The sequence below is a fragment of the Saimiri boliviensis genome, chromosome 9 (assembly GCF_048565385.1).
Source record: "Saimiri boliviensis isolate mSaiBol1 chromosome 9, mSaiBol1.pri, whole genome shotgun sequence".
NCBI lineage: Eukaryota > Metazoa > Chordata > Mammalia > Primates > Cebidae > Saimiri > Saimiri boliviensis.
Window position 1 is genome coordinate 40407776 of NC_133457.1, and position 13550 is coordinate 40421325.

A 13550-nucleotide genomic window follows, 5' to 3' on the forward strand; every position below is an offset into this window, starting at 1 on the left:
GGTTATGTTGGGAACATGCAATATTCTTCTAGATATTTGAAACTAAATAATATTATGAACTATAGTCATCCTACAATGGTCTAGAACACTAGAATTTGTTCTTTCTATTTAGCTGTAATTTTATATCCTTGAACAAATCTGTTCCTATCCTTCCCTTCTCCTATCCTCAGTCTCCCAAATCCTCTGTTCTACTTTTTACATCTATAGATCAACAATTTTTAGCTTTTACATATGAGTGTGAATATGTGGTATTTAACTGTCTGTTCCTGTTTTATGTCACTTAACATATGATCCTCCAGTTCCATCCATTTTGCCACAAAAGGTTTCATTCTTTTTATGGCTGAATAGCATTCCATTGTGTATGTATATCATACTTTCTTTATCCATTAAAGTGATATTGGACACCTAGGTTGATTCCATTTCTTGGCTGTTGTGAATAGTGCTGCAGTAAACATGGGATTACAGATGTCTCTTTGATACAATGATTTACTTTCTGTTAGATAAATTCCCAGTAGAGTAGTGGGATTGCTGGAGCATATGTTGATTCTATTTGTAGTTTACTGAGGAACCTCCATATGGATCTCCATGGTGGCTGGACTAGTTTACATTCTCGCCAATGGTGTGTAAGTTTCTCCACATCCTTACCAGCATTTTTATTTTTTGTCTTTATAATAATAGCCATTCTAACTGGGGTGAGATGATACTTCATTTTGGGTTTTATTTTCATTTCTTTGATATTCAATGATGTTGGTCATTTTTCTGTATATTTGTTGATCATTTGTTTGAGTTACTTGAGAAACTTCTGTTCAGAATTCTTGCCTATTTTTAAAAATTGGCTGTATTTTTCCTGTTGAAGTATCTGAATGACTTATATATTCTGGATATTAATCTCATATCAGATGAGCATTTTGCAAATATTTTCTCCCATTATGTAGGTTTTTCTTTTATTCTGCTGATTTTTTCCTTTGCAGTACGGAAGCTTTTTGGAAAAATATAATTCTGTTTGTTTACTTTTGCTTTATTTTTTTCCCTGTGCTTTTGAGGTCTTACTCATAAAATTAGTTTCCAGACCAAATGTCCTAAAGTGTTTCCCCTATGTTTTCCTCTAGCAATTTTATTGTTCAGGTATTACATGTAGGCCTTTGGACCATTGTGAGCTGACTTTTGAGTAGAGTGAGGGGGGACGTCTAGTTTCATTCTGCCTATGGACATCCAATTTTCCCAGCATCATTTATTGAAAAGACTGCTCTTTCCCCATTGTATGTACTTGGTGTCTTTGTCAAAAATGAGTTGGCTGTAAATGGATAGATTTAGACCTGGATTTTCTGTTCCGTTTCATTGGTGTATGTATCCATTTTCTTGCCGGTACAATGCTGTTTCATTTACTACAGCGTTGCGGTATAGTTTGAGGTCTGGTAGTGTGATACTTGCAGCTTTGTTGTTTTTGCTCAGAAATGTTTTGGATATTTGGGGTCCTTTGTGGTTCCATACAAATGTTGGGATACTTTTTCTGTTTCTGTGAGGAATGTCATGGATGTTTTAACAGGGGTTGCATTGAATTTGAGTAGTATTGTCATTTCTAAAAATACTGATTCCAATTCATGAGCACGAGATGTTTTTCCATTTGCTTATATCCTCTTCAGTTTCTTTCATCAGTGTTTTGTAGTTTTCTTAGTAAAGGTCCTCCACCTCCTTGATTAAATTTATTTCCAGTTATTCTTTTTATAGCTATTGTAAATGAGATTGCCTTCTTTCATGTCTTTTTTCAGCTAGTTCATTCATGTATAAAAACACTTCTGAGTGTTCGTTTTGCATTCTGCAACCTTACTTCATCAGTAAGAGTTTTTGGTGGAGCCTTTAGGTTTTTCTATGTATAATATGTCATCTACAAAGAAGACTACTTTGGCTTATTCTTTTCCAGTTTGGATGTGTTTTATTTCTTTGTCACGCCAATTTCTCTAACTAGGACTTCCAGTACTATGTTAAGTTAAAGTGGTGAGAGTGGGCATTCTTATCTTGTTTCAGTTCTTAGAGGAGATGCTTTCAGCTTTTTCCCGTTCAGTAAGATGTTAGCTATGGGTTTGTCATATATGGGCTTTATTATGTTCAAGTGCTTTTCTCCTATCCCTAAATTATTAAGAGTTTTTATCGTGAAGGGATGTTGAATTCTATCAAAATCCTTTTCTGTATCTATTGAGATGATTGTATGGTTTTTGTATTTTATCAATGTTATTTATGACATTGACTGACTTGTGTATGTTGTACCATCCTTGTATCCCTGAGGTAAATCCTACTTGATCACATCGTATTATCTTTTTGACGTTTTTGTTGGATTTGGTTTGCCAAATATTTTGTTGAGGGTTTTTGCATTTATATTTTTTATCAGAGATCTGGTTTATAGTTTTCTTTTTTGTTGTTGTTGTGCTTTCATCTAGTTTTGGTGTCAAGGTTATGCTGGCCTCATAGAATGAGTTAAGAAAAATTTCTTCCTCTGCAATGTTTTATAATAGTTTGAAAATTTGGCATTAATTGTTCTTTAAAATTTGGTATTAATTGTTCTTTAAAAGTTTGGTAGAATTTAGAGGTGAAAGCATTTGGTTCTAAGCTTCTCTCTGTTGGAAGACTTTTTGTTCCTGATCCAGTCCCATTAACTGTTCAAGTTTCCATTTCCTTGTGGTTCAGTCTTAGTACATTTTATGTCTCTAGAAACTTATTTATTGCCCCGAGGTTTTCAAATTTAATAGTATATAGGTGTTCAAAATAGTCTTGAATGATCCATTGTTGTTCTATGGTATTCACTGTGATGCGTCTATGGTATTCATTGTGATGTGTCCTTTTTTTAAATTTCTGATATTGTTTGATTCTTTCTTCTCTCCTTTCTTTGGTCTACCTAATTATTTGTCAATTTTGTTTATCTTTTCACAAAAGCTTTTTGTTTTATTGATCCTTTTAGATTGTTTTTCTAATCTCAATTTTGTTTATTTATGTTTTTATAATCTCAATTTTTTTATTTATATTTCTTTTCTTCTGATTTTGGGTTTCGTTTATTCTTTTCTACTTCCTTGAGGTGCATCGTTAGGTTTTTTAATTTGAAATCTTTCTAATTCTTTGATGTGGGCATTTATTGCTATAAATTTGTCTCAATATAGCGTTTGCTGTGTCCCAAAGGTTTCAGTATGTTGTCCTTCTATTTTAATTTGTTTGAAGTAATATTTAAACTTCATGCATAATTTTCTTCTTCATCTATTGGTTGCTCAGAAGCATGTTGTTTAATTTCCAGGTATTTGTATAGTTTTGAGTGTTCCTCTTGTTATTGATAGCTAGTTTTATCTCATCGTGGTCAGATAAGATTGTTGATACTATTTTGATTTGTAAAAAACAATTTTAGAGACTTGTTTTGTGTTCTAACATATAGTCAGTCCTGGAGAATATTCCATGTATTTATGAAAAGAATGTGTATTCTGTAGCTGTTGGGTGAAATGTTCTGCAAATGTCTTTTAGGTCCATTTGGTCTATGATGTAGTTTAAATCCAGTGCTTTTTTGTGGATTTTCTATTTATACCATCTGTTGAATACTGAGAGTGAGATGAAGTCTCCAGCTATTATTGTATTGAGCTCTATCTCTCATTTTAGATCTAATAACATTTGCTTTATATATCTGAGAGCTCCATCGTTGAGTGCATGTATACATTTATAATTGTTATATTCTCATGCTGAATTGATATTTTTGTTACTATATAATGTCCTTCTTTGCTCCTTTCTATAATTTTTAATTGAAATCTGTTAGCGTAATAACTACTTCTGCTCATTTTTGGTTTCCGTTTGCAGGGAATATTTTTCTCCATTCCTTCACTTTCAGCATATGCATGTATTTACAGGTGATGTAAGCAGCCTCTAGTTGGGTCTTTTTTTTTTTTTTTTTTTTTTTAAATCCAGTCTTTATCTTTTAAATGGAGACTTTAATCAGTTTATATTCATGACTATGTTAAGTGAGAACTTAATCCTGTCATTTATTGATTATTTTCTGGTTGTGTTGTATATCCTTCATTCCTTAATTTCTTACAGTTTTATTTTGCAGTTGGGTGGTTTTCTGTAGTGCTAAGGAATGGGGTTTCATCATGTTGGCTAGGCTGGTCTCAAACTCCTGACCTACCTCTGCCTTCCAAAGTGCTAGGATTACAGGCATGAGCCACTGCGCCTGGCCTGATTTATTTTTTAACATAATTTATTAAACATATTTATTAAACTGTAAGTACCGTTGATTTGTAGCCATTTGTGAGAACTTACTTTGCAACCTACTTAGCATAAATTTTTAAAATACACTGTATAAACATTTAAAAATGTAGATTTTCTAAATAGAATAACAGTCTACATATATGCATTATAGCCAACTTCTTGAGTTGTTAAAATCATTATTTTTACTTAGAATCTATGTTAATAAATGCATAGAAATAAGTTATTTTAATATTTACGTGAAGTATTCCTTTTATTATACAGTGATATTCTTTCTGCATCATTATTTTTAACCCCACAGCATACATTGTCCAACTCAGTGTAGTTACCTAAACATTCTTTCAGTTTTTATAGACTTTTTAATTCTAGAGGTTTCTCTTTCTTTTCAAACTTGCTTTTTAAATTTACTTATTCTTTCAGAATATATTTGAATCTTCATTTTAGCCTTTCAAGAATTATGAACATGGGCTCTATTAGATTATTGTAGTTCTTGGGCTAACAGCTAATTCTCCCTTTGGCTGCCTTTCCAGACTCTTATCACGGTGGTTCAGTGCCTTTTGACTTGTAATTTTTGTTTCTTTTCTTTGGAATCCTCTGTACCCTGGGACCCTAGGAATTTGAATTACAGAAATGTTATAAATTCATTTTGTTAACATAGGAAGCTGGAACTTAGTTGCATATGATCCTATGCATGTGGCACAGATGTAGTGTTTGGATTTTTTGTGGAAGACTTTCACTGTCACCAAAAATACCCTTGACTGACAGAAATGTTCCTGGATGCATTAAAAAAAAAAAATGGAGTTTTTGCAGTATTCCTTTTTGCGTTCAGAACAGCTGTTTGAAGGCCTAGGCTTTAATGGGCCTCAGGCCACATGTTCCGTTCTGTTTGCCTTTTATCCTAAGGAGTTATGTCTAGTTCAATATCCCTTATGTTTCTACAGGCTTCTGGAGATTACCAGTCTAGCTTAACATTCCTTTTTTATATGTCTTCTAGGGATTTTCCTTTTCTCTTTCTCAGAAACTCAGCTAGTTTTTACGTGTCTTCTTAAACTTGTTTGAAGTTCTAATACCTTTTCAAAAATCCAAATTCATGTAGATATTGTAATAGTGTTTCAAAAAACTTGATGGGTGCCAATTTTATAACATATTCTTATAAAATAATATTTATACATACCTACTACATAATAAATATTGTGCTACAATCTTTCACGTCTGATTTTGTTGTCTTGCAGAAGTCACCTGTAAAGTATTATCCTTATCCTAAAAGTGAAAAAACTTGAATTCCAAAGGTTAAACAATAGTATATGAGCCCAGTCCCTAGTGGGCCCAGCTGGAATCGAATTTGGTAAATCTCACTCAAGTGTATGATGTATTTTTCTGCATGACATTAAGCTTCTTTAGGCTTTTCTGTTATATAGATAAATAGGCATCAATTTTATTTAGAATATGTAATATGTCAGGTATAGAAGTACTTACATACTTGCTGAATGATCATCTCATGATATGAAGTTAGAGAGGTCTTACATTACCATGTAAAAACACATAGTACACAGCTAGCCATGTTAGAAAAAAATTTACCTTTGTCACATGCATAAATGTCTCCAAAAACCCTTTCTGCCCCATACTTTTGTGTAAAAGTGACCTATTTCCATGCGCATCAGATTTTGCCGGTGCACATGCTGAATTTGGGGAGGATGCCTCAAGAGATATTTGGGACAGCAATGAAGACAACTTCTCATTGCTTACTGACCATATCGCATGGATGTTGTGCTATGAGGCAAACCCAATTAAGCAATCAAAGCTTACCAATACATACTTTTGTACATGTCTGCATAAACATGTTTAAAGTCAGTAGTTGATGACATCATAAGCAGAAAAGATAAAAGCACAATTGTTTCTTAGACTGCAGTGCTCAAATTCAGGACCAACAAGAAAATGACCTCCATGGTTATGTGCATTAGGAGTACACCTTACACTTGCTTCAGTACAAAAGACTTGATTCTCCCCTGTAGCCACGACCTCTAAGGGGTAGACTGGACCTTACTCATGGCAGTATCCTACTCCCTCATTCTATATCTTGCCTTGGTTGCATAAGTTTTAACTTGAGGGACATTTTCTCCATAGCTAGCAAAAATGGCCCCAGACAGCTCCAGGATTACCACTTCTCTATAGCCTTTGATGCAAGGTAAAAAGGAGACCCCTTTACTTCCCAACAGCCACAATGATGCAAGAAAATATTTTGGCTGGTTCTGCTTGAATTATAAATTCACTCTTGAGATTTGTTACTGGGAAAAGGAGGGACATTGGCTGGTGAGAGTCACAAACCAGTTTAGTAGCAACAGAACTCTGGCTTCACTCATTAGAATAAGAGACAATTTGTAAAGGAAAAAGATGTTATGTTTGCAGAAGGATGATGACCAGTCAAAACAATAGGTGTCCACTATAAAATTTCTGCTCTCACATGGATGGGTGCAATGATTTAGAGATTGGTAGTTTCCTAAATTTGAGGTACTAGTGTTTTACTTCTAGAATGCAAATTTTAGGCTGACTGCATCTATCTTTTTTTTTGAGACGGAGTTTCGCTCTTGTTACCCAGGCTGGAGTGCAATGGCACGATCTCGGCTCACCGCAACCTCCGCCTCCTGGTCTCAGGCAATTCTCCTGCCTCAGCCTCCTAAGTATCTGGGATTACAGGCACGCGCCACCATGCCCAGCTAGTTTTATTGTATTTTTAGTAGAGACGGGGTTTCACCATGTTGACCAGGATGGTCTCGATCTTTCGACCTCGTGATCCACCCACCTCGGCCTCCCAAAGTGCTGGGATTACAGGCTTGAGCCACCGCGCCCGGCCGACTGCATCTATCTTAATTCAAAGTACTGTAATACAGGTGTTTCATGGACCTCGCAAATTCAAGGGAGTGGGAAGAGGACAGTCCAGTAATACCATGACAACTACCCAGACACTTGCATGTACTAAATCACTCGTAGGCCACAGTTAGTTTGGCTTATTTCTCCTACTTACTTACAGAGAGAAATCCTCTTTTTTGCATTTTCTTTTATCTGATTTCAGGGTTTTTCTTCCCCCATGGAAGTCTTAACTACCTACTCCTTTGACCTGCAAGACTGATTTTTAAAAATCGTATTACCCCTAGATTTTAAAAATCTTTTTAAATTGGTGACTGTAATTTACTCCGTACTCCCGGTGCATAAGAACAATCTATTGAATATACGCATGTGTATATTGCAAATGAACATACAGAATGTCATGTGAATATGTCAGTGGTTTCTTTCATTCACCATCTGAGGCCTGATTCTGAGAAGAATGTTCCCTGTAAGAGAAGTTAGGAACGTAATTTTTCTTCAAAAATCTGTCAGTAATAATCGTACTCTTACAAATACTACAGTTCACACTAGCTTACTTACAAAAAGTGTAAGTGCTATAGATTATATATGTATTCATTAAGAGCATTTACAAAGATTGTGACCTTTTCAGCAGAGAGAAATAGTCTCAGTTATGTGTAGTTTTCACATAGCAGTTGATACTTGGACAAAATTATGGTTGATTTTTGAATTGGGCAGAATTTGAAAGAGCGGCCCCACCAAAACATGGACTTGAGCCATTAAAAAGTAAATATTTGTAAGTAGTTCCTACATTCTCTGTGGCAATACTGTAATACTTTGTGAAATGTTGAGAAATGTGTGAGGATGGGGAGAGAAGGAGGCAAATGAGGGATGAATTAATCATTTTAAGTAGATGAGACAGGTTTTCTACTAACACTGCTAAAAATAAATAAATAAAGGCAAGAATTACAATATCTTTAACCTAAATACATAATACAAACCCAGCTGTGGTTTTTATTTCTAAAGAAAGACAGTTTCTGCAGTGGCTCTGCTTCAAGAATGTGAAGACATTCCACCTAGAGTTCTAATTTGCCCAAAGGAACAAACGACTTTTGTGGGAAGTTTGCTATATCCCCAAGCCACTCAGCAGAGTGGCGACATGGAGACTTTGACTTTATCCTCCTCAACTGTCTTCTCTCTCCCTCAGAGAGAAAAAAATGTGGGAGTGGTGGGAGAGATCCATTTTACAGGCTGATGTTGGCAAGCACCACAGTGATTAACTGTGGCCCCACCTCCTCAGAGTTAAGCGGGAAGATCAGCTACTAGCCACGTGGTACCACATACATTCTGACATGCTTGTTGTTCTACTGCTATGCTGCTGATAAGAAATCAACTCAAAATAGTGTGTCTAACATGAGCAATGTTGATAAATATTGTTCCATCCCATCTTTGCTAAATGCAACTCATTTGCACATGATTTTTTTTTACGTATCTCAAGTTCTATTTTTACTTATAGCTACTTTGATCGTGGATCTGTATTCACTGAATCTTATCACTACAACCCATCCATATGTTCCGTGCATCACCATGACCTCTGCCTGCTGAGCTTAAGCAGTTCTCCCATTTCAGCCTCCCAAGTATCTGGAACCACAGGTGCCTGCCACCCCACTTGGCTAATTTTTTTGTAGACACAAGGTTTCATCATGTTGCTGAGGCTATTCTCAAACTCCTGGGCTCAAGCAATCCATGCACCTCGGCCTCCCAAAGTGCTGGGATTATAGGCAGGAGCCACTACACCTGGCTCATATGTGAGATTCTTAGAGCAGCGGATTTAGAGAGGGGATTTGTAGCTTAACAGTGACTCCTCAAGTTGGAATGTGAAGTCTGCCTCAAACATGACAGCATTCACTCAACATTTTTCCGGCACTCTTTCTGTAACAGCATGCAGTAAGGCCTGAAGACAGGGGAGAGCACACTTCCCACCTTTATCAGGCTTCCTGTCAGCTTCAGGAGATAGACAGGATCATTTACATCTCACTGTGAAACAAAGAACCTTGTAAACATTTGTTCTTTGGAGATGTTCACATACTTTATCCCCAGTGCTTAGAGCACTGGCACACAGGAAACTCTCATGAAAGAAGGAATGAATCAACTAATGACAGTCATGCAGCCAACACACTGGGCATCATCGGGGCCAAAATGCCCTGTTGAGTTTAATTCACTAGGTTTAGAATGCATCCAGCTTATCTTATTTTTAGGCTAAAAATTAATTTTTTTAGATTATAAAGCTTATAGAAAATTGAGTTGAGTAATGTTTTACAAATTAAGAACCTGAAAATCATTTAATATGTTGGCATATTTTCTATCAGCTTTTTCTGTGCCACACATTTATTTGCATGTATATATAAAGTAAATATATACGTGTATGTTTCCATATTTATACATCTGTATCACTTATTTACATGTGCACATAAAAGACATTTTGTGTGTGTGTATATGTGTGTGTGTGTGTGTGTGTGTGTATAAACTTACCATTGGACAAGTATCTTAACCTTTTAATTGCTTTGTTTCATCATCTATAATGTGGGGATAATAAGAAAATCTCAGAGTTGTTGGGGAGATCAATTGAGTTTATATATAAAATGCTTAGAAAAGTATCTGGTTCCCGGTCAATTTTATATGAGTATTTGGTACGATTATATTTATCATTATAGTAGTAGAAGATCTTGATACCTAAACTTATTGGCCATGTAAAATTATTTGGAGAGATGCAATATAATTTAATTATTTCTTTTTCTTTTTTTTTTTTTTTTTTTGAGACGGAGTTTCGCTCTTGTTACCTTGTTACCCAGGCTGGAGTGCAATGGCGCGATCTCGGCTCACCGCAACCTCCGCCTCCCGGGCTCAGGCAATTCTCCTGCCTCAGCCTCCTGAGTAGCTGGGATTACAGGCACGCGCCACCATGCCCAGCTAATGTTTTGTATTTTTAGTAGAGATGGGGTTTCACCATGTTGACCAGGATGGTCTCGATCTCTTGACCTCGTGATCCACCCGCCTCGGCCTCCCAAAGTGCTGGGATTACAGGTTTGAGCCACCGCACCCGGCCCTTAATTATTTCTTAATTGTTGACCATTTGGTCACTTCCGAACTTTTGGTATTGTATATAATGTATGTTGGGCATCCTTGATCTTGACCTCATAGCCTTAGCTTAGCTTTGCTTCTCTTTATTTTATAACTCTGCTTGAATTGTTCTAAGGTAGAAGATCATAATGTAAAAAAAATGCTGTCAAAATAAAGTTCGTTAGGAATAATTACAGGGTGTTTCATTTAGGAAGGAAAAGCAGAACAGCCGTGATAGCGTCAGACCAGCTTGGCAGGGAGAGCTCAGCATGTCAGACTGGACCTGGGTTGAAAGCAAATTATTAATTTGCACTGAAATAGCAATATAGTCTATTCTATTAGATAAAATATAACACTGGTAATGACAAGATGGTCCTCTCTTGTTTCTACTTTTGCCAGATAAAAATACTGATTTACAATTTTGTCAGTACTATCTATATTTCATCTTATGACAGAAATAGTACATGTAAATGTTTTAATGGCTACAACTACTGGCCTTGTTAATGTGTCCAAAATTTATTTTGTATGTTTTATGTGTTAGACACTCAAGAAAGTAGAAGATAAAAAGACAAAGATGGTGCCTTCAAGGATGTCATAATTAATTACAATAAAATATGATTTGCGTAAGACTGAGTATTTACAAGATGGATGGAAGATGGATGGAAGATGGATGGAGTAAGGTAGTAAGAAAACCACTGCTTGCCTGGAGGTGATATGAGCAGATATATAGACAAAAAAATCACAGAAAAGGCTGATGGAAGCTTACGTCCATTTTCACTGATGGGCTCTTTACTACTGGGGCCCTATAGTTTGTAGAACTGTGTGGTTTGACAGTAGCACTGAGCTTTTTCCTGGCCACATAATTAACCTGAGAAAACAGGTCGGCTTCATCATATCATGCAGGTCATGTATAATAGTATACAAGAGGCCTTCCTGTGCTAACATATAACCTCCAAATTTCAGTAGCTGAGCCTAGAAAATAGTTTTTATCACCTGAAGTCTAGTGCAAGTTCCTTCAGGTAGAGCTTTGTGGATTCAAGTTTTCTCTACCCTGTTGTGCCAACATTTCAAGAGCATGAAGGTTTTGTGGGGTGTTTTTAAGGGCTAAGTCAATGATTACCACATCACTGATAGCCATATGTTATTTTCTGGGCTGTAGTTACTTGGCTCCAACCTAATAGCGAAACCCTAGAGAGATATTTTTCTTCTGTGACCAAAAAGAGAAAAATAAAATTAAGATTCAGTGACGAGACAGTGTTTTGGTTTGTTTTGTACTGCTGTAACAGGATAGCTTAGACTGGGTAATTTATATTAAACAGATTTATTTGCTCACAGTTCTGGAGGCTGGAAAGTCCAAGATCAGGAGAACAGCATCCAGAGGTGAAAGTCAGCACGTGGTGTAAGGGAAAGAGAGCAAGAGGAAGGGTCGAACTTGCCCTTTTATGATGAATCCATGATAACAGCATTAATTTATTTTCATTCACGGAAGCAGAGCTCTCATAGCTTAATCACCTCTTAGTGGTCTCACCTCTTAATAGTGTCATAATAACAATTACATTTTGACATGAGTTTTGGAGGGGACATTCAAACTGTAGCTTATGATATATATAGTCACTTTCGTCATGTGACATTTAGATCCTCATGAAACTGTTCAGCCTCTACTCATTTCCAATAGTTAGCCTTTTCCAAATTTTGAGATGTTAAATGAGACAACTGAAAAGATTAGATAGCAGTTTCATGGTATTTATTAGCTGTGAAAGTCAACTACGAGGTAGCAGTTTTTTAAGTTTTATAAAATAAAATTCTATTGCTGTGTATCTTCAAATAGTGCCAGAACACTTCTCCGTAATTATCTTGAATTATAATTAGGTAAAAAATAGATTTTGAACATGGATTTTTTAATCCACTCTGTTTCTCTAGTTGAGACCACTGTTACTCCAGGAAAAGACATTACACCTTAGAGTCCTGTTTGGGGTGTTGCTGTTTAAAGTGCTTATTTGCTTTACAAATTCACTAAGTAGAACTTTTCTTAATACCAAATTTTTTTATGTCCTAGAGCTCCTTACAATGAAAGTGGAAGGTCAGCGACGAAATAACCTCCAATGTAATATTTTGTAATAATCCACAGTATTATGTAGTCATTTTGATTTTCAGTCCTTTTGATATTCAGATATTCTTCTGAATAAGAATGAGTTTGCAAGCAAGGATTGCAAACAATCTGGAAAGAACTGCGATGTTCAATCCTGAGTTTGATTTACGCTTCAGACTTTTTGCATCTGCCAAACCCAAAAGATATACGTGAGTGCAGTAATATTTAAGAAAACTTGCAGGGAAGCAAAAGGCCACGGAGCCTGCGTTTTCTGATTACTATAAACAGGAAAGCAAAGGAAATTGCAACATTTGCCCTTTGATCTTGCCCAAGTCAGTGGACATCATTGAGAAGTACCTAATTAATAAAGGATGTTATTCTAAATGTAGAACTCAATGGTAGCTACCAAAACCACACTCATGGCCCAGCATGGTGGCTCACGCTGTAATCCCAGCACTTTGGAAGGCTAAGGTGGGTGGACCACTTGAGGCTAGGAGTTCAGGACCAGCCTAGGCAACATAGGGAAACCCTGACTCTACTGAAAACACAAAAATTAGCCAGGCATGGTGGCCAGTACCTGAAATTCCAGCTACTCGGGAAGCTGAGGCAGGAGAATCGCTTGAACCCGGTAGGTAAAGGTTGCATTAAGCCAAAGTTGCACCACCTACACTCCAGCCTGAGCAACAGAGTGAGATTCCATCTTTAAAAAACACACACACACACACACACAAAACAAAACAAAACAAAAAAACCATATTTTCTGAAAGCAGGGCACATATTTTTTGGGAAACTAAAAAGAAAACTATAAAAAGTTCTAATAAGTACTGACTTAGTAAGACTCAAGTACCCTCTGAATAGTAAATATTCTCAAAACTCATATTTTCTTGATTTAGGGCTCAATTATGTTCTGTCTTCATTTTCACTTGCAACACTGAAAGCTCTGATACTTTGCGATATGGTGATGTCTTTTTAGTGGAGAGAGGTCTGGACTTGGGGTCAGGTGATCACAGTTTAATTCCATGCCCTGCTGTATACTCACAGGGTGGCCTTGGACAAATTGTGGAACATGAGCATTGATACTGTGATGATCATTGTATACCTAATCACAAGGTTGTTGTGAGTATGTTTAAATAAGAAAAGGTATATGTAAGGTCTTAGCACAGCTTTTTTTGGCACATAAAAAGCTCTGTATCCTCATGTTGAATCTTGAAGCTTCTTACAGAAATATTTGTATTTGTAGCTCTTAGAATAGGTAATCTCTACAGAT

General features: G+C 36.2%; 1 protein-coding gene across 7 annotated transcripts in view; it reads left to right on the forward strand.

The window, feature by feature from the left end:
- RARB (retinoic acid receptor beta) overlaps positions 1–13550 on the forward strand; it is a 1029560-nt gene that overhangs the window by 446256 nt on the left and 569754 nt on the right. The window lies entirely within an intron of this gene.